Raw genomic sequence first — 21046 nt, 5'->3', positions numbered from 1 at the left:
TTGGTCTGGGCAGGAAGGGTTTAAGTGACCAGTATTGAAGTGGTAAATTGCTTTATTTCTAATTATTTCATCCTAATTATTAAAATAGTTGGTTCCACCAAATAGTATTTATTTATTCATATTGGGGAACCACTTACTGGGATGGTGTGGAGGCATTGAGATTATATATAATCTGAAGTTGCACCATTGTTATTGGACAAAATGACAGAGCACAGCGGCACCAGATTTTGATATCTCTAGTTTTAGTAAATATACCCTGTTTCTGAACTTTAATTCGCTGAGTTTCTTTATTTATTGGGGTATATAGCACTGTGCGCTTTTTGGTTCCTTTGGGGCTTTATAATACAAAAGTTCAGGGCATTATATTAGTTTTCTTTGGCAGCAACTGACACAGGTTATACTGTATGTTCATGTTCAAGCACGGGTGTTTTTTTGTTTCTGCTGAACTCTTCAACAGTTGGAATTTGTACTGTTCTACTTAATGTCTCAGTGTTTTTTACTAAACAGTCTGGTTCATTAACGTTGGGAAAACAAAATGTGACCTGTCATGATCTCAAACAGGGGCACAATAGGTTATATGGTCTGTTCATTTTTATAATACGACATGAGTACAAAACATAAAAAGGTAAACACTAAAACACGAGAATATTAAATATACATATGTCTTCATAAAACAAAGGCCACAACAGCTACGAAGCTTCTCGGAAATGATTTTGTCTATTTATATCTTCTATTCAAATTTACTTTACTGTTCAGTTATCTGTTTAACAAAAATTCAGCAGATAAACCATTGTAATCGATGTCCTTCATCCTGCCAGTTGTGAGCATGTGGTTTGCTCAGTTTTGGAATACATTGTCCTAAGCATTATATTAAACTTACTATGACACCCCAGCTGTTGGTAAATCATATATTCTCAATGTATTCTGCAGTTTTATTTTTAAGTAATCCTGTGGGGGCTCAAGATTGGTAGAGAAAAGAGAGCAACTGGCCTATTAATGACCTCTTAGATAAAGTTTGCTCCTTTAAAGCATGTTATATGACACAGTGCATGTCCTGTGTCATTTGGCCCCCTGTATCACCTAAAAAACCTGGCTGATCCTAACAGTTTCTCCCCACCCCTTTGTAAACTGACCACAGTATATCATGGCTGCTGAGCCCTGACACTGTGGTCAGTGTCCTCCTCCACCTCCCCTCTCGGTCTGTGTGTGAGCCGCCCCTCCTCCCTCCTGCTGCTCTCATAACACTAACCTGTATACACCATCAGCACTGCCTCCTATTGCAGTTTCCCCCTGATTTATAAATATAAATGCAGTAAATACCTAATTTAAGAGCTGAGATTGCGATCACATGACCAGCCAGCTCTCTCCTCCTCCCAGACTGACATCAGCAGAGGAACCTCAGCCCCGCCCACCACATCTCTCAGAGCAGAAAAGGAGAAATCTGGCCAGTCCTGTGATCACAATCTTGGCAGTGAAATTAGGTATTTGCAGCATTTACTTTTATAAATCACACACAGAGGGAGATACTACAATAGGAGGCAGTGCTGGTGGTGGCTTAACAACCACTTTAAAAAACATACAACACATTTCGAGGGTTGAAGTTCCTCTTCCTCAGGGCTTAGAAATATTGTGCTGGAGGAATCTAAATGAAGAGTTGCACATTTGGATTTCATTTGCACATTTAAACTCTGCTTCAGAGGCTGGAATAGTAGCCAGGTAAAGGGGACTTCAGAACCCCCCTAAATATGTTTATTGTTTTTTTAATGATTACTGTGAAGAAAAAATTACTTTACTTGGACTGTTGATAATAGCCTGGCACATTTTTATTAAAGGGTTTGTAAAGGATTTTTTTTTGTTATCTTAATAGCTTCCTTTACCTTAATGCAGTGCTGTTTTCATGTCCTCATTGTTCGTTTTTGCTCTCAAGTTGCTGTAATTCTTCTCTGATCTCCACACTTTCTGGTTGTCTGTTTCCTGATAACCACAGTACTGGGAGCTTTTTCTCTGTGGTCACTAATCAAGGAGGTGTGATTACTGTGTGTCTAAAACCCCTTAGCACCAATCAGTTTCGTTTTCCAAACCATCACTGCCCTGTATTGGCTCTGTGGCTCTGTACAGCAGAGGCAGGAAACAACATGCAAAAACGAAACTAGAAACTACAGGTACATTATATGATTGATTTGTATCTATATTTAATCGTTTTTAAAAGGAATCAGTTAACTATTGTGTCTCTATACCCTGTAAACAGTCATTTCAGCATCAACATTTTTTTTTTTATTTATAACTCCTTTAAATCTTGAGACTTATACCCTGAGAGCTATGTGCTTTGTCACACCAAATTGTAATATCCAACATACCGTAGCTTCACTTTTCAATCAAATAAATGGGCTGCTATCACTGACACCCCCCCCCCCCCCCCCCAAGAATACTCGTTGCCTGGATGTCTCTGGTATACGCACCCTTTTCAGGCACTGACTTGAAACAAGCATGCAGATTAAAATGTCAGAGTGAAGTCAGAACTTCTGATCCGCTGGATCAGCATGGCAGCCAGAAAGCTCGATTTTCAGAAGGAGAAGTCAGCAATGGCACCCTAATATTTTATCACTACATAATTTCTTTATTTACACAGCTATGTGTATGTGTTCTATATGGGTGTGTTCAGGAAATGACAGCAGCACCCTTCATACTTTGTGCAGTTGATCATTTTTTCCGGTATATTGATGATTACACAGTCCCATCCAGTGAATGTTCAGGCATGTGTCTTCTTCTCCATAGGATGACAATCCCTGCTGGCAGCATCACCAGAAAACACATAACGAGCACCGTGAGCAGGATGAGAAATAAAATAAACCATGGCTCCAAGACGGTTGGCACCATATTATATTTGGATAGGATCCTGTGTAAAATAAAGAACATCATAACCAAATGGCATCAAAGAACTCAGCATAAATCATGGTGTGTCTATCAATTAAATTTTTGAAGAGGTTTTCCGTTTACAAGCAGAATGAGGAAAACCTGGAAATATTCTGTCCTGCTGCTCACAGAAGAAGTCTTCGGGGTAGATTCACATACCTTTAGGCGGGCGTAGCGTATCTCCTATACGCTACACCGCCGTAACTTTGAGAGACGAGTATGGTATTTTCAAAGATTTTGCCGCCAAAGTTACGGCGGCGTAGCGTATTAGGGCCGGCGTAAGCCCGCCTAATTCAAATGTTGAAGCTGTGGGCGTGTTTTATGTATATTAACTGTGACCCCATGTAAATGACGTTTCGATCGAACGGCGCATGCGCCGTCTGTGGACGTATCCCAGTGAGCATGCTCCAAATGACGTCGGCAAATCGTCATGCTTTCAAAGTGAACGTAAATTATGGCCAGCCCCATTCACGGACGAGTTACGCAAACGACGTAAAATTTGAAAAATTTGACGCGGTTCTGACGTCCATACTTAACAATGGCTGCGCCATGTTTTTGGTGGTTTATCTTTACGCCTGAAAACCCCTTACGTAAACGGCGTATCTTTACTGCGACGGCCGGGCGTACGTTCGTGAATAGGCGTATCCAGCTAATTTACATATTCTAGGCTTAAATTAGCGTACACGCCCCTAGCGGCCAGCGTAAATATGCAGTTAAGATATGACGGCGTAGGAGACTTACGCCGGCTGTATCTTAGCAACATTTAAGCGTATCTCAGTTTGAGCATACGCTTAAAGTTGCGACGGCGCGGATTCGGACTTACGACGGCGTATCTACTGAAACGCCCGTCGTAAGTCTTTAAGAATCTGGCCCTTCATGTTTAGCACTGAAGCCCTGTACACACGAGCCAGAATCTCGTCAGGAAAAAACCCTTGTTTTTCCTGCTGAGATTCTTGGCAAGAATCTCTTGCCGCCCGAGTGTACAGACACTCCGTTCAAAAAAAACGCAGTTCTTTTGAATAGCAAGAATAATCCAACGTAACTTTAATGTAAAAAAATGTAAACAGGCATTGCAAGTCACAGATTTACACCCAACAAGACCTGCCTGGAATGACAATTTCTGTCTCTTTATACGACGAGCATGCGCTCGTCACATTCAATTCCGTCGCCTCCATCTTGCTGCACCCTACCTATGCCTATACAAGCTACCGCGCATGTGTCAAAGTCATTTCGAGCATGCGCAGGTTTCCATGGCGACAGGTAAGTATACACACACATGTTCTCTATTTTTCTCGTCGAGATTTTAGGCAGTTTTCTTGACGAGAAACCTGAAAGCCTCGTACATACGCTTGGTATACTCGGCAAGAAAGCTCTGCCAGCAGTTTTCTTGCTGGTTCTTGCCGAGTAAACCAAGCGTGTGTACGAGGCTTTAGATCTGCTGTTTAATAGTATTGTGAGACTGATTTTCTCCACACTGGAGAGATCTGAATAAACTATGAGGCCTGGTTCACACAGATGCTATTTCAGATGTGCCTTGGGTCACATTGAATCACATCACAATAGAAATAACTCTGCTTCCAATGGCGCCCAGCTGTGATGCGACTTTTGGACAGGGTACTTTGGTTCTTTGGTGTGATTTACAATACAATTTGGCCCCATTGAATATGCAAACCACATCCAAAATGCAACCAAAGTAGCATTAAAGCGGAAGTAAACACATCAGTTACCTTTCCGGCACGTGCCGGAAAGGTAACACTCCCATTGGTTGTGCTCTCAACCAAACTGTCAAACCATCCAATGGCTGGTGTTATAACTGATCACATGTGCAGCATCGTGGCAGCTGTAGATTAAAAAAAAGGCCAAGATGGCAGCTTCCTTGGCTGAAAACGATAGGAGGGTTTACTTCCACTTTAAAGTTACTCTACATAATAACACTGCAAATCAAGTCAACATTACATCACAGTAGTGTGAACTGAGCTTGATTGGTTGTTGACTTTAAAAAGCCCTTTGATGAGATTCAAGCTGATTGGAGAGGATATGAGCAGAGAGACCTCCCATCGGTCAGCAGGGGAGGTACTTAAAGGTTTGTCACTAAAACAAAGTATATCTATCAATAATTACACAATATATTTTGGTCTTCCTTATGTGTAAATTACTTGTATTATACTTCTCTTGGCATTTGACAACTCTTTTTGTACTACCTTTTTGTACCAAATAAAATTAGTTTGTAAACAAAGAAAATGGAAAACCAAATGTCTTACTCTGTTTCATTTGTACATAAAATATGTTTAATTAAAATCTACAACAGTATTGCTATAATATTGAAAGCAAAATGTAGGCATATATAAATGACCCCCATTGACCCAGTTATGTATTCATTTGAAATAACTTTAAGTGTAAATTTCAATCATACCGCATTACTGGAAGCTGGTTAATAGGAGAGGGGAACACAGCGTTGACTTCATCAGTGAGTTATTGCTTCTTCACTCACAGGATTAGGTGGTCCTTGACTGTCTCGCTTTACCTGCAGTTGAGAAAAGTGTGGTCAGAACATGGTTATGCTCTCTGTCAGGATCACTAGATTATAAAAATGGCTGAACAAAAATTTTTGGCACGTAAGAACATCCATATTTACATACTGTATGTCAGCTCTTAATTTAGCTGTTTGTCTTAACCACTTCAGCCCCAGAAGGATTTACCCCCTTAATGACCAGGCCATTTTTTGCAATAACGCATTGCGTCGCTTCAACTGAGAATTGCATGGTCGTGCGACACTGTACCCAAACAAGATTGATGTCCTTTTTCCCCCACAAATAGAGCTTTCTTTTGGTGGTATTTGAAGGGGGTTTAAGTGCTCAGTGGTCAAGAGGTTAAATAACATTTTTAATCATATGAAGTTAATCACAAGAGGCATCGTACACACAACCGAGGAACTCGTCGGAAAAGACACATCGTTTTCCTCGACGAGTTCCTTGTTAGGCTTGTCGAGGAACTCGACAAGCTTGCTTTGCGTACACACTGTCAAGACAAAATCTCCTCGTTCTCAAACGCGGTGACATACAACACATACAATGGCAGGGGAAGTTCGATTCCACTGACACAACCCTTGGGGCTGCTTTTGCTAATCTCACGTTACTGCGTGTTAAGTAAAAGTTTGGTAAGAGACGATTTGCACTTTTCAGTCTGTTACAGCGTGAAAAATGTGTTATCTACATTACAAATGCTACTTTTTCTCCCATCTCATACTTTATTCTGAGCATGCGCGGGTTCCTAAGCATACACACGCTCGAGTTTCTCGTCGAAAACCAGCCCGACGAGGAACACGAGGAAATTGAGACTCCCGTTGAGGAAAAAGAGAACTTGTTCTCTTTTTTCCTCGTCGAGTTCCTCGACAGTTTCCTCGATGAAAAACGTACACACGACCGTTTTCCACTGCAAAAAAGCTCTCCCACCAAGTTTCTTGATGGATTCTGTCGAGTTTCTCGGTCGTGTGTACGAGGCCTCAGAGTTTCCTTTACATCTGAATTCACAGAGTTCCCCTTACACTGTAAGGGGGGGGGGGGCTCTGCAGACTCTGTTGTAAGGGAGACATAAGGGATGTTTTGGGAACCCTGATTTAACCAATTCAGCCCCGGAAGAATTTACCTCCTTCCCGACCAGGCCATTTTTTGTGATACTGCGACGCTTTAACTGACAATTGCACGGTCCTGCGACGCTGTACCCAAACCAAATTGATGTCCTTTATTCCCCACAAATAGAACTTTCTTTTGGTGGTGTTTGATCACCTTTGCGATTTAAATTTTTTGCGCTATAAACAAAAAAAGAGTGGCAATTTTGAAAAAAAAAAACCACAATATTTTGCACTTTTTGCTATACTAAATATCCCAATAAAAAAAGACACTTTTTTTCCTCAGTTTAGGCCGATATATATTCTTCTACATATTTTTGGTAAAAAAAAAAACACAATACGTGTGTATTGATTGGTTTGCGCAAAAGTTATAGCATCTAAAAAATAGGGGATAGATTTTTGCCATTTTTATTATTTATTTTTTTACTATTAATGGCAGTGATCAGCAATTTTTACAGTGACTGTGACATTCCGGTGGACAGATCAGACACTTCTGACACTTTTTTGGGACCAGTGACATTGCTACAGCGATCAGAGCTAAAAATAGCCACTGATTTTTGTACAAATGTCATTGGCAGGGAAGGGGTTAACACTAGCAGGCGATCAAGGGGTTAACTGTGTTACCTAGGTGTGTTCTAACTGTGGGGGAATGGTACTTTCTAGGGGAGGAGACCGATCAGTGATCATACTTAATATGAACACCCAATCTGTCTCCTCTCCCCTGAGAGAACTGGGATTTGTGTGTTTACACACACAGATCCTGGTTCTTGCTCTGTCACGACTCACAAGCGATTCACAGCACCGGGGACACGCTGCGGGCGTACAGCTACAACAGCTCGCGCAGCAGTGCCATCCTGCTGCAGTATAACTGTGGCTGCTGGCCTGGAAGCGGTTAAGGAGGAACGATGAGAGCTCTGTACAGAAAGGACTCTAATGTAACAGGGAACACTGCGCCCTCTGATGTAAAGGTGTCTCTGGTAACCAGAGCCCCACTTACATCAGAGTTTCTTGTATTCCCCTTTATTCAGTGTTCCTAGAGCCCCTTTACATCAGAGTTCCCACTTACACTTTAAGGTGGAGCTCTGTAGACTTTACTTTAACGGGGAACTCTGATGTAAGGGGTGCTCTGAGAACCCCGATTTACCTTAGTGTACACATTCAGAGGCAGGAGAGAGAAGGGGGGAGGTGGAGACTTCAGTTGCAGACAGGGTTGGATGGTGAGCTCACCAACCCCTTGCAGTCACCACCTCCACTTCCCTTTTCTAAGGCACAGCACTGGGGATTGCAGTGTGGGCAGACACACAGGGGTTGGGGGTGGGAGGAAGAGGAGCAGGTAAAGCCTTCCCTCCTCTCCCATCTGAGGGAGGGTGTTAGTGCTGGCTTTGGGCAGTGTGAAAGAGAGTGTAACAGACACTCTTGGCTTAGACAACTGCAGCAAGGAACCCTGCTAGGAAGCCATAGTCCGGTCTGAATAATGTGTCCGGATTTCAGGTGGTCTGAAACCTGGACGCATGAATCAAAACCCGAACTGTCCGGGTGGATCCCAAACAGGTGGCAACCCTATCCCAGCTGCCTGTCAAACACCCTCTGAGACACCATGGAACACTTTTTGGAGGGGAACTTTGGGCTGCCTCATGTGTGGCCTAACACCCACCCAATGGCGTCCCTAGGGGGGGCCAGAGGGGGCCCTGACCCCCCCAACATTATGCTGTGCCCCCCGCTGGCCGCTGCTGGAGTAAAACAGTCTCTTCTGAGAGGGAGAGCGTCCCCAGTCAGCTCCTGTGGGGAATTCCTCCCCCTCCCTCTGCTAGCTGACACTGTATAATGCGAGCGCTCACACAACCACAGCCGCCCGATCTGCTCCTTCCCCTGCATCCTCATTGGAACGGAGAAGAGCGAGTTGCAGGAAGGACTCCATGAGCACTGTGGGGGAGGGGGGCCCAAGCCTTCATCTCAGTTACTGAAAAAACAGACTGATTTCTCCCATCCTTAGGACAGGAGAACCAGCCTGTAAATTTCGAGAGTGGTGACTGCAAGCTGAGCCGAGTGTCAGTCTATGACACTCTTTCACAGCCCAGCGAATTCAGCCACCCCCTCACTCTCCTCACATATGAGCAGGGAGGAATACAGCTCCTCTTCCTTCTGCCAGTCCCACCCACACTATCACGGCGTGCTGTATCTGAAGAGGGGGGATGTGTGGGCGGGAAATATGAAAATCTACAGCATTCCTCACTGTGTGTGAATGATGCCTAAGATTCTAGCCTGGACCCTGGGAAAGCCTGAACCTGCAGACTGCAGTACACTGTAATCACTGATCTACATTATCTCCATCCCTTCTATCCCCCATCTGTCTCCCTCCCCCTCTCCTGTTCTTTTAAGACATTCACAATTTACTTTCACTTTCAGTTAGGCATATAATATATGGTGCAAATTTCTTCCCTGCATCCATAGACTGCAGGAAAGAAACTTGCATGATTCCCCCATCAACACAGACAGTGCTGACAGGGGAATATCCCTCCTGCCCTGCAATTGTGTTCTTCCGACAAACAGTGATTATCACTAGTGACTATACAGCAAACACCAGTGATAATCATACGAGAATCTGCTCAGTAATGGTTCAAATCTCAGCCAGTTCTGGCTGAACCAGCTGAGATTTAAATTGTCTATGGCTGGTCTTAGTTTTTAGGCAGCCCATACATTGATCACTTTTTTTCATTCAACTATTCGGTTAAATGAAAAAAAAAAAAAAAAGAAATGATCCAATTCCCCCATCTACACATTATAGGTGGATGGGGGAATCCTCCCAGTGTAGACAGTGCTGGAACAACCAGAGTTTCTGTCCTGTCCCGGCTATTCACAGCGTTGGTCTCTGTCTACATGGCAGCAGCAGCAGCACATTGGAACCCAGTGCTGGTTACTTTATGGGGCTGATGTACAGGAGGACCAGCACAATTTGTTGTTAGAGATGGGCTGGGCATGTTTAAAATTCCACATGCCAGAGCCTGCCAGGAAGCCCACACTGCACAGCGCTAATCACAGGCAGTGAGACATTTCCCGGTCCGCAGCTGCACAGATCAGGAAATGTCTCGCTGCCTGTGATTAGCACTGTGGAGTGTCGGCTTCCTGGCAGGCTGTGGCATGTGGAATTTTGAACATGCACAGCCCATCTCTATTGGTTGTAGACAGTTGAGCTCCCTGCAGGTTGCTTAGCAGCAGTGGAGCCTTCTCTGACAAGCTGATCGGGATGCAATCCAGGTGATGCTCTTAGTCAAATCCTAGTTTTAAATATCAGTGATTTTATTGATCAAAGCCCACACTTTACAGGCATAGAGCCCACATGGCTGCTGAACATACGGTTGATTATATTTATGTGGTTGCACTCTTGATGCTAATAAATACTGTGTTTATTAGATCTGACTGGGAGCATCACCTGGATCACATGCCGATCAGCATGTCAACAGATAAGGTATACGGCGTTACTGCTGCTAGGTGACCAGCTGGGGGCTCGGCTCTCTATAACCAATAGTGCCAGCCTTCCCCTGCATGCACATATAATGTCACCAGCACTAGGTCCTAATAGACTGCCGCCGCTGCCAAGGAGACAGATGCCAGACCAGCGCTGTCAATAGCAGGGACAGGGAATAGCACGGAGCAGGGAACCCACAGTGGTAGAACACCAGGGCCCGGTGGCAAGACAACCTTTGCAATCCTGATAGTTCTCTCACTGCTTTGAATCCTTATATTTTCTTGGTGTGCTGGTGACATATATCTTTTGTTTTCTGCCACCCTGGGGGGCCCCAGTATAGTAGGAAGGGAGCTCACTGCAGAACATGTGAAAGGGCCCATTGTGGGATCGTAGTAAAGGGCCCAGGATATATATATATAATTGCATTTTATAGTTGGCCCCCTTACTTTTGTCCCTGTCCCCCCATGTGCCCCCCCCCCCCAAATATGAAAGCTGGAGACGCCACTGCACCCACCAGAGGACACACTGCCCTGATAGCACTGTCAGTTGAAGCAAATAATCTTTCTGTAATGAAGTCCCTAGTGACCTATTAAGAGCAAAAAACTGACTAATTCTGGATGCATTTGCAGAGTGGGTATTATATTGTTACACTAATGAGAATAACTAAGTTAATACCGTAGTAGCAAAACACAGACAGAATTACTATAATAATGGACGACTACAGTATGTTTGATGGAGAAGTAAATTATGCATATAAATACCCAATCATGTGCAGATGCTTTTCACATGGCTTCTTTAGTAAATTAGCCTCAATGTATGTGTAGCGCTTGGTTACTTCAAATTACCGGTGCTATTTAAATTTAGAGGGAGATCAGAGTGTAGTTAAACTCTGATCTGGTTAAAATGTTCAAATTGGGTCTCTGTCTCAGCTTGCCTGTGCTGTAGGCTCATTCTGTTGTGCTGGGGTGTTCTTCCCACTCCAGTGCAGTAGATGGCAGCAGTGGAGTCAAGGTTTGGGTGCTCTTCCCCAGCAGCCAATCTGGAGGGTTGAGCCTCGCTGTGCATCCTGGGGGAGGGTATTTGTGGGGCAGATGCCATTAGTTCTGGGTCTTCTTCTTCAAGTGCAGCATCCACCTTTAGGGTGTCTGCACCACGGCGCCCCGGCGCTATGGCCTACCAGGCCGGGGGCGTACGTGCCTCGCAGAGTTCCTGGTTTCGGGACCAGGCTGGTCCGGAACATTTGAGTCGTGGCAGGGAGCCCAGTGGTCGACTGGGTTCCCAATTCTGAAGATCCCAAGCGGTATAGCTGTTCGGTGGGGAGTCCATCTTAGGAGAGCCAATGAGAGGCTGGCAATCCAATAGGGTCTCGAAAACCCATGCCCATTGGCTGAGATACCATATATACCCATAACCTGACCTTGAGTTGCCCTCTCATATCTAGTACCACCAAGTAGCCGGCCACCTAGTGGTAGAAGAGAAAATTGCAATAAGGTCAAACCTAGGGAGAAATCAATGGATCTCTAACAATCAACCACGTGGACTACTCCTGGCAGGTAAATTTGTGAGGCGCATCCCTGCCCAAACTACAGGGTGCTACATATGTATGGGAAAAGGCACTGAGGAGCAGGGCCGAAACTAGTGGGGGGAGGGGGCCCAATTTCATTTTCAGTTTATATCGCCTATATGTCACTTTGAGTATATAGCCATTTATGTTAATTATACATTTATTGGAGTAGATTATCAGGGATTCATTGATTGAGTGAAGTTTTGAACACTGCACCTTTATTGATTATTTTGTTCACAAAGGCTGACCATTGTAAGCACCACTGTCCGTGGTAAATGGCTTGCCTCAACCCTCTAACTCCTACATCTGCAGGACAGCTTGTTCTAAAACAACAGACTTACTTGCCTTATCACCAGGTGAAAATAAAAGAAAGAAAGCCTAAAAAAGAAAATGAATGCAGACATTACATCTAAAAATTAGTAAACTGTAATAAAATAAACATTTGCGTTGGGGTTTAATACTACTTTAATCTATCGGATAACCCACCCACATAGGAGCTTTGCATTTTTCCGTGATCTGTCATTTTGCAATTTGTTTTTAAAGCAAATATTTCTGTCATATTTCCAGGTGAATAAAAAGGTTAGAACAATACCAAGTTTATGACACAATTTTATTGAATGGGCACACATTGTTCTTCCACTGTTTACTTTTCAGAGCTAACCCAGATAAGTATTTCAGTGCTCATCAGTATTTCCTCCTTAACACAACAAAGACGTACAAGAGAATACTTAAGGTGTTACTATGGGAAAAATATTCAACTTTCTGCTACCTAGTTTATGCAATATATATATGTAGATACACATACATACACACACATACAGTACATACACACACACACACACACATATATATATATATATATATATATATATATATTTTTTTTGTGAATAACATTTTTGGAACATGCAATGTAAAGATAAACCAACGAGCTGTTATAGTGTTACAATTTGTATGTTGTACAAAGAAAACCTCAAGAATATACTTACAGTAAAGTCAAGTTGTTCAAATAGCTAGTATTGTGCAGAGACAAAATAGAAAACAAGGGTAACGTATGTCGACCATCAGACTATGAACAACAGATATAAAACAGGGTTAATCCCATAGCATACAATAGTTGTGGTGGAATAGCAGGGCTGGTGCAAGGATTTTTGACACCCTAGGCGAAACCTAATTTTGCCACCCTCCCTTGGCTCCACCCATGACTCCACCCCTTTTGCCCTGCCCATGTATACCCCCACCTTTTTGATGAAGCGCCCATCAAATGAATTCCACCAGCATCCATTAATGCAGCCTACCAGCTCCCATCAAATGAAGCCCACCAATGAAGCCCACCAGTGCCCATTTAATTCACCCTACCAGCGCCCATCAATGATGCCCACCAGTGCCTATCAAATGAAGCCCACCAGCGCCCATCAATGCAGCCTACCAGTGCCCATCAATGCAGCCCACCAGTGCCCATCAAATGAAGCCCACCAGTGCCCATTAAATGAAGCCCACCAGTGCCCATCAAATGAAGCCCACCAACACCCATCTAATTCACCCTACCAGCGCTCATCAATGAAGCCCACCAGTGCCCATCAAATGAAGCCCACCAGCGCCCATCAATGCAGCCTACCAGCACCCATCAATGAAGCCCACCAGTGCCCATCAAATGAAGCCCACCAGTGCCCATCAAAAGAAGCCCACCAGTACTCATCAAATGAAGCCCACCAGCGCCCATCAAATGAAGCCCACCAGCGCCCATCAATGAAGCCCACCAGTGCCCATCAAATGAAGCCCACCAGCGCCCATTAAATGAAGCCCACCAGTGCCCATCAAATGAAGCCCACCAGCGCCCATCAATGAAGCCCACCAGCGCCCATCAATGAAGCCCACCAGCGCCCATCAAATAAAGCCCACCAGTGCCCTTAAAATTCAGCCTACAGGTGCCCATCAATGAATGTTTGCTTGCTTCCATTCATTTGGGGAGTTGGGACATATACACAGTCCTCCATCCCTGATGCTTGCTGCAGAGAAAAGAGAGTAGGAATGCCAGTGGCCGGGCGCCCTTGGCAGCAGTGCGCCCTAGGCGGCTTCCTAGTTTGCCTAGTGGTAGCACCGGCCCTGTGGAATAGGGTAAATCCCATAACATATATCGTATTTTTCGCTCTATAAGACGCACTTAGGTTTTAGAGGAGGAAAAACAAGAAAAAAAATATTCTGAACCAAATGGTGTACTAAAACATTTACCAGTGCCCATGAAATGCAGCCTGACCATTGCCAATAATGCAGCCTGACCTGTGCAATTATTGCGGCCTGACCTGTGGCACTACAAGTCCCAGCAGAGCAGGTTGGCATATTTCAGTCCCCCACAGAGGCACTACAAGTCCCAGCAGAGCAGGTTGCCATATTTCAGTCCCCCACAGAGGCACTACAAGTCCCAGAAGAGCAGGTTGCCATATTTCAGTCCCCCACAGAGGCACTACAAGTCCCAGAAGGGCAGGTTGGCATATTTCAGTCCTCCACAGAGGCACTACACAGGGCCGATCCTAGGGTCACGGGCGTCTGGGTGCAGAAATATTTCTGGTGCCCCCACATGGGCATGGTAATTTTACTATCTCCTCCCCTTTACAAAGTCTTCATTACCCTGTGATCCATACATGATCTCTTAACAATAAACAAAATACAGGAAGAGAAGCAGAGTACTTTATTGGTATCTTGAGGGGAGGGCCTCTCCGATAGACACAGAGAGGACTTCTGTTACAGAGTCTGTTAGAAAGAGCCCCCAGACATACTACAGACATGATACAGGAGATGGTCAGAGACTGCAGACATAGTACAGGAGACTGTGAGAGACTGCAGACATAGTACAGGAGACGATCAGAGACTGCAGATATAGTACAGAAGACGATCAGAGACTGCAGACATAGTACAGGAGACGGCCAGAGACTGCAGACATAGTACAGAAGACGATCAGAGACTGCAGACATAGTACAGGAGACGGCCAGAGACTGCAGACATAGTACAGGAGATGATCAGAGACCTGCAGACACAGTACAGGAGATGATCAGAGACTGCAGACACAGTACAGGAGATGATCAGAGACTGCAGACGTAGTACAGGAGATGGTCAGACTACAGACATAGTACAAAGAGATGGTTAGAGACTGCAGACATAGTACAGGAGATGGTCAGAGACTGCAGACATGATGTAGGCGACTACCAGAGACCGCAGACATAGTACAGGTGATGGTCCATTAGACCCCATTCACACTGGAGGCATTTTTCAGGTGCTTTAGCGTTAAAAATAGCACCTGAAAAGCCTCATCTGCAATCCCAGTGTGAGAGCCTGAGTGCTTTCACACTGGGGCGGTGCGCTGGCAGGACGTCAAAAAAATTCCTGCAAGTAGCTTCTTTGAGGCACTTTAGGAGCGGTGTATACACTGCTCCTAAAGCGCCCCAGCCCATTGAAATCAATGGGCAGTGCCTGCAAAGCGATTCGGCACTGGCGCCTTTAAACCCTTTATTTGGCCGCTAGTGGGGGTTAATGTACCTCTAAAATGACAGCAAATCGCTAAAACTAGCGGCGCTTTACCACCAACGCCCCAGCACTGTCAGTGTGAAAGGGCTCTTGGTACATCTCATTATACATCATATCTGTAGATGGACTACTGAGGCGCAGGAATGGGCAGGGGCTGTGTATCCTATGCAATCTATTATGTCATAAAACATCTAGAGCAGGGGCAGCCCAGAGCATGTGTAAAGGGATGCTGGGGATGCCATCCCCCATCACACAGCACACTGAACACTGTGACTCACCTCGGTTCTCTCTCTGTGCAGCCCGAGATAGAGATGGGAGGGGGAGGCATTCCAACTGGAGTTGGTGGCGACAGTGCAGGATCCAAGACTCCCAGTGTGGGGAATTTATTCCTGCACATCAGCACTCAGCAGCCACTGAAAACTAGAACCCTTGTGTCAGGAAGAGGAGCAGCCTCTCCCCCGAGCACTGCCAGGCTGGACGGGCTGCCCTATGCTCACACATCGGTTCTGGACGGACACACACCTATGTTCAGAACACTAGTTCTGGATGGACACAATCAAGGAGAGAAGGAGGGAGGGGAGAACTCTGGCACTTTGGCGCCCCCACCCCTGCAGGCGCCTGGGTGCAAAGCACCCTGTGCACCCTGCCTAGGATTGGCCCTGGCACTACAAGTCCCAGCAGAGCAGGTTGCCATATTTCAGCCCCCCCCCCATAGAGGCACTACAAGTCCCAGCAGAACAGGTTGCCATATTTCAGCCCCCACAGAGGCACTACAAGTCCCAACAGAGCAGGTTGCCTATTTCAGCCCCCCATAGAGGCACTACAAGTCCCAACAGAGCAGGTTGCCATATTTCAGCCCCCCACAGAGGCACAAGTCCCAACAGAGCAGGTTGCCTATTTCAGCCCCCCATAGAGGCACTACAAGTCCCAACAGAGCAGGTTGCCATATTTCAGCCCCCCACAGAGGCACTACAAGTCCCAGCAGAGCAGGATGTCACCTGTCCTCCAAACACAGCATTAGGAGACTGCACAGCCTTCCATCCACTCACTCCTTGGCTGCCATACACTCCTCCCCACTCTCCCCTTACAATAGTGTCAGTCTGGGCGGCATTTCGCATAGTGGGGCAGTGGGCATGATTTCCCCTTCTCTCAAGACATGTCATGGCTCCCAGACCCCGGCTGCGAGTGTGCACTGATTGGGATATTTTATCTGTACGGGAGGAGGCCGCGGGAACCGGGACTCGGGAGTACAGGTCGGGGGGATTTTCATGCGGGGGGGGGGCGTCTTTTTTGCCGGCAGTGGCAGGGGGCATTGACAGCTGGGGCGGGGCCTGATGTACATTCAGACCATAAGACACAGAGACATTTTCCCCCATATTTTTGGGGGAAAAAGTGCGTCATATGGTGCGAAAAATACGGGTAATAGTGAGGATATTTGAAGGACTCATTTAGGATGCAGAGAAAAAAAAAGTATAGGGGAAGGGAACTGAACGGACTGAAAAAAAAAAAGTGTGAATTTTTTACAGTGACCAATGGAATTCAACAGTTGGAAGCAAGATGGGACACGGTCTTCTCCGTCGCTAGCGGTGGGTCCGGTAAGCAGCGGAGACGTCCGGAGAGCGGCGGGAAGGGGTGGGCACTTCTCCCGCCACAGATAAAAGTGATCTCATGGCAAATCCGCCACGGAGACCACTTTTATCATAAAGAGAAACGCACAGCTTTCCAGAAAATACCAGAGTTATGGCAGCTAGTTATGGCAGTTACGCCATAAAAAAATGTTTTCCTAAATAGCTTCCTTTACCTTAGTGCAGTCCTCCTTCACTTACCTCATCCTTCCATTTTGCTTTTAAAGGTCTTTATTTCTTCTGAGAAATCCTCACTTCCTGTTCTTCTGTCTGTAACTCCACACAGTAATGCAAGGCTTTCTCCCTGGTGTGGAGTGTCATGCTCGACCTCTCTCCTGGAATACAGGAGAGTTAGGACGCTCACTAACACACAGCTCCTTTCTCTATCTACCTACGTAGAGAGCGTCCTCACTCTCCTGTAGTCCAAGGGAGGGGGCGAGCATGACACTCCACACCAGGGAGAAAGCCTTGCATTACTGTGTGGAGTTACAGACAGAAGAACAGGAAGTGAGGATTTCTCAGAAGAGATAAGGACATCTAAAAGCAAAATGGAAGGATGAGGAGGACTGCACTAAGGTAAAGGAAGCTATTTAGGATTTTTTTTTTTTTTACCTTTACAACAAAAATTAAATATTTTGCAGCTTACCAGTCATTAGATTGGTATCAGTTTTCCCACCTGGTGATCTGGTCAGTAACACACACACCTCCAGTATTAGTGAGACATAACTCTGGAGGAATGAGAACAGGAGGCACAGCAGATAGCAGCACTGTCAGTCTGGAGGTGAAGTGGAGTTTAATGTATTAGCAGATTTGAATACAATAACAAATTGAAGCCAGAATCCAGCTCACACTTTATAATCAGTTACAGCAAACAGATTTTTACCTTTTGGGATAAATATTTTGCATAAATAAATAAAAGCTGATTATTGTAATCACCCCTTACAGGGGTAAATGGTTTATCTTATTCAAGTAAACTAATACATTCTGCCAGAGAGCTTTAAAAACAACAGACTTACTGGCTTCATCACCAGATGAAAATAGAAGAAAGATGCCTAAAAAAGAAAAAGAATGCAGCCATCACATCTAAGAATTGGTAACCTGCAATATAATAAAGGTTTACTTTTGGGTTTAATACTGCTTCAAAGATGCCTGTAAAAAAATGTATTATTTTTTATTTATATATTTAACTGCTTGCCGACCAGCCCACAACAATGTACATTGGCACAATGGCACGGGTGCGCAAATGGGCGATCGTGGCAAGGAGAGGCAGAACGAGGAGATGCCTATGTAAACAAGGCAGTTCCCTGTTCTGCCTAGCAACATGACAGAAATCTACTGCTCCCAGTGATCGGGAACAGTGATCTCTGTCATGCTCTAGTGAGCCCATCTCCCCTACAGTTAGAACACAGTGAGGGAACACAGTTAACCCCTTGATCACCCCCTAGCGTTTAACCCCTTCCCTGCCTTTGTCATTTACACAATAATCAGTGCATTTTTATAGCACTGATCTCTGTATAAATGTCGCTGGTCCGAAAATAGTGTCAAAGGTGTCCGATGTGTCAGCCGCAATGTCGCAGTCACGATAAAATCGCATATCGCCACCATTACTAATAAACAAAATAATAATAAAAATGCCATAAATCTATCCCCTATTTTGTAGACGCGATAACTTTTGCGGAAATCAATCAATATACGCTTATTGCTATTTTTTACCAAAAAATTGTAGAAGAATACATATCGGCCTAAACTGAGGAAGAATTTTTTTTTTTTTTTATATTTTTGGGGGATATTTATCATAGCAAAAAGTAAAAAATATTGGGCCGGATTCAGATACATTGCAGTATCTGAGGTCCCCGAACCAAAGAGCCAATTAAGGGGGAATTGTGGGCCATAATTGGACTATCGCGGTACTAGTAGCATAGCTATGCTACTAGTACCGCGATAGTCCAATTATGGCCCACAATTCCCCCTTAATTGGCTCTTTGGTTCGGGGACCTCAGAGCCAAACTCTATTTATCTAGATTCTGGATGATGGTACGCCCCTTTAAGTGTTTATTTATTTATACCCTCAGAGGTTACATATTAATACATTGCAGTATCTGCCGGTGCGGCGTAACGTATGTTAGATACGGTACGCCGCCGTAACTTTGGGCGCAAGTTCCGTATGCAGAAAGAACTTGCGCCCTTAGTTACGGCGGCGTAATGTATGTTGTGCGGCGTAAGCCTGCCTAATTCAAAAGGCGGATGATTTGGCGTGTTTTATTTAAATCAATGGTGACCCCACGTATTTGACGTATTTTACGAACGGCGCATGCTCGAAATTACGCCGCAAGTCGTCATTGCTTTAGACGTGAGCGTAACTTACGTACAGCCCTATTCGCGAACGACTTACGCAAACGACGTGGGAACGACTTCCATACTTAACATTAGCTACGCCTCATATAGCAGGGGTAACTTTACGCCGAAAAAAGCCTAACGCAAACGACGTAAAAAAATGCACTGGCCGGACGTACATTTCTGAATCGGCGTAAATACCTAATTAGCATATTAATCGCGTAACTATACGGAAGCGCCACCTAGCGGCCAGCGTAAATATACAGCCTTAGATACGATGGTGTAAGACACTTACGCCGGTCAGATCTTAGGGCAATCTATGCGTAACTGATTCTCTGAATCAGGCGCATAGATACGATGGCCCGCACTCAGAGATACGACGGCGTATCTGGAGATACGCCGTCGTATCTCGTATCTGAATCCGGGCCACTGTTTTTTTTTTCAAAATTGTCGCTCTTTTTTTGTTTATAGCGCAAAAAATAAAAAACGCAGAGGCATTGAAATACCACCAAACCAAAGCTCCATTTGTGGGGGAAAAAAACGTCAATTTCGTTTGGGTGCAACTTCACACATCTGCGCAATTGTCCGTTAAAGCGACACAGTGCCGTATCGCAAAAAGTGCTCAGGCATGGGGTAAATCCTTCCAGGGCTGAAGTGGTTAATAAAACAGACAGGGAAAACAGTATTTTCTAGGATGGCATCATCTAATATACTCTGACAATGTAGACAATATTGTATATTTCTTTATATTCACTTCAATGTCACCACAAAGAAGAAAATCCTGCATGTGCTCAAAAGAAATGCAACCTTAAACAATGAAAGGTAAAAGTAGACAATGTAATAATCTTTACCCGGTTTATATAAATATGTAAAGAAATGATAGTTTACCTCGCAGGTGTTTTCTGCAGTCCTTTCACTGACTGCTATTGATGGTCCAGGTAGAATATAGGAGGAGACGGCACCAATTGTACGCTTGTATCTCCAGTAAAATGGCTTTGCAATGAGAACTTGTACACAAGTATTCTGTAAACAGTACACAGCTATGTCTGGGTGTAGCCTGAAAGGATTCATTAACCCTTCAGATTTTCCTGAAGGCAACATCCTTGTAGACCAGAGAGGATCCCTTACAAAAGGAGTGAAAATAATGTCAGCATGATTAGTAAATTGGCAGCAGCACAATGCCTGCTCACAAGAGATATTGCGGCACTGTCACACAGGTACATAGTTGGCTGTACATCATGGAATAAGACATCGTAATAAAACATCCATTGTCCAATACAATAGAACGATCAAGTGATCATTTTCTGGGAAAACCTTTTGGTAATTATAAAAAAATAAAAGGATAGCTAAAGCCAAAACAGTTTGCAGTTGTGAATAGAATGGGGAAGGGTTAAAACCTCTGTCATGTTTCTATTGCTGTATTTGTTACTAATGGGGACATTTTTCCAATGGGGACACTGTGACAGCTGTCTAAGTGGAAATTTTGTTTAACCCAAAAAAAATCATTTATAATATTGCAGCTTACCAATTATTTGATGTTATGGCTGCAATCATTTTCTATTTTAAAGCGGGGTTCTCCAACCACAATTAGCATTTTTTAAATGTATGTCCTTTCATCGTGCGTTTTCATAATATAAATCCGGTCACTTACTATTTTACAATCCGCCGCCGCTCCGCATAGTTATTAAAAAAAGATAGTTTATAAAACTATGTCCACAACGTTGTCATTTTGCTTGTGGGCATTGTGAAGCCCACAACCACTTAGGCAGATTCACAGCTGAGATACGACGGAGTATCTCAGATACTCCGTCGTATCTCTCAGAGTATCTATGCGACTGATTCATAGAATCAGTTACGCATAGATAGCCCTAAGATCCGACAGGTGTAATTGTTTTACACTGTCGGATCTTAGGATGCAGTACCGCGGCCGCCGCTGGGGGGAGTTTGCGTCGTAAACCAGCGTCGGGTATGCAAATTAGGAGTTACGGCGATCCACA

The 21046-nt window shown here is 44.6% G+C and overlaps 1 long non-coding RNA gene across 1 annotated transcript; it reads right to left on the bottom strand.

Moving 5' to 3' along the window:
* Positions 1 to 2412: 2412 nt before the first annotated feature.
* LOC120909068 lies at positions 2413 to 20216 on the bottom strand. Its single transcript, XR_005741219.1, has 3 exons — positions 19938 to 20216; positions 5327 to 5437; positions 2413 to 2896 (listed from the first exon to the last, which is right to left on the bottom strand). It is a non-coding gene; the product is annotated as an uncharacterized LOC120909068 (long non-coding RNA).
* Between the last annotated feature and the right edge of the window lie 830 nt (positions 20217 to 21046).

Source organism: Rana temporaria, chromosome 8 (genome assembly GCF_905171775.1).
Source record: "Rana temporaria chromosome 8, aRanTem1.1, whole genome shotgun sequence".
Lineage (NCBI taxonomy): Eukaryota > Metazoa > Chordata > Amphibia > Anura > Ranidae > Rana > Rana temporaria.
This window is presented reverse-complemented; position numbering and strand designations above follow the sequence as displayed.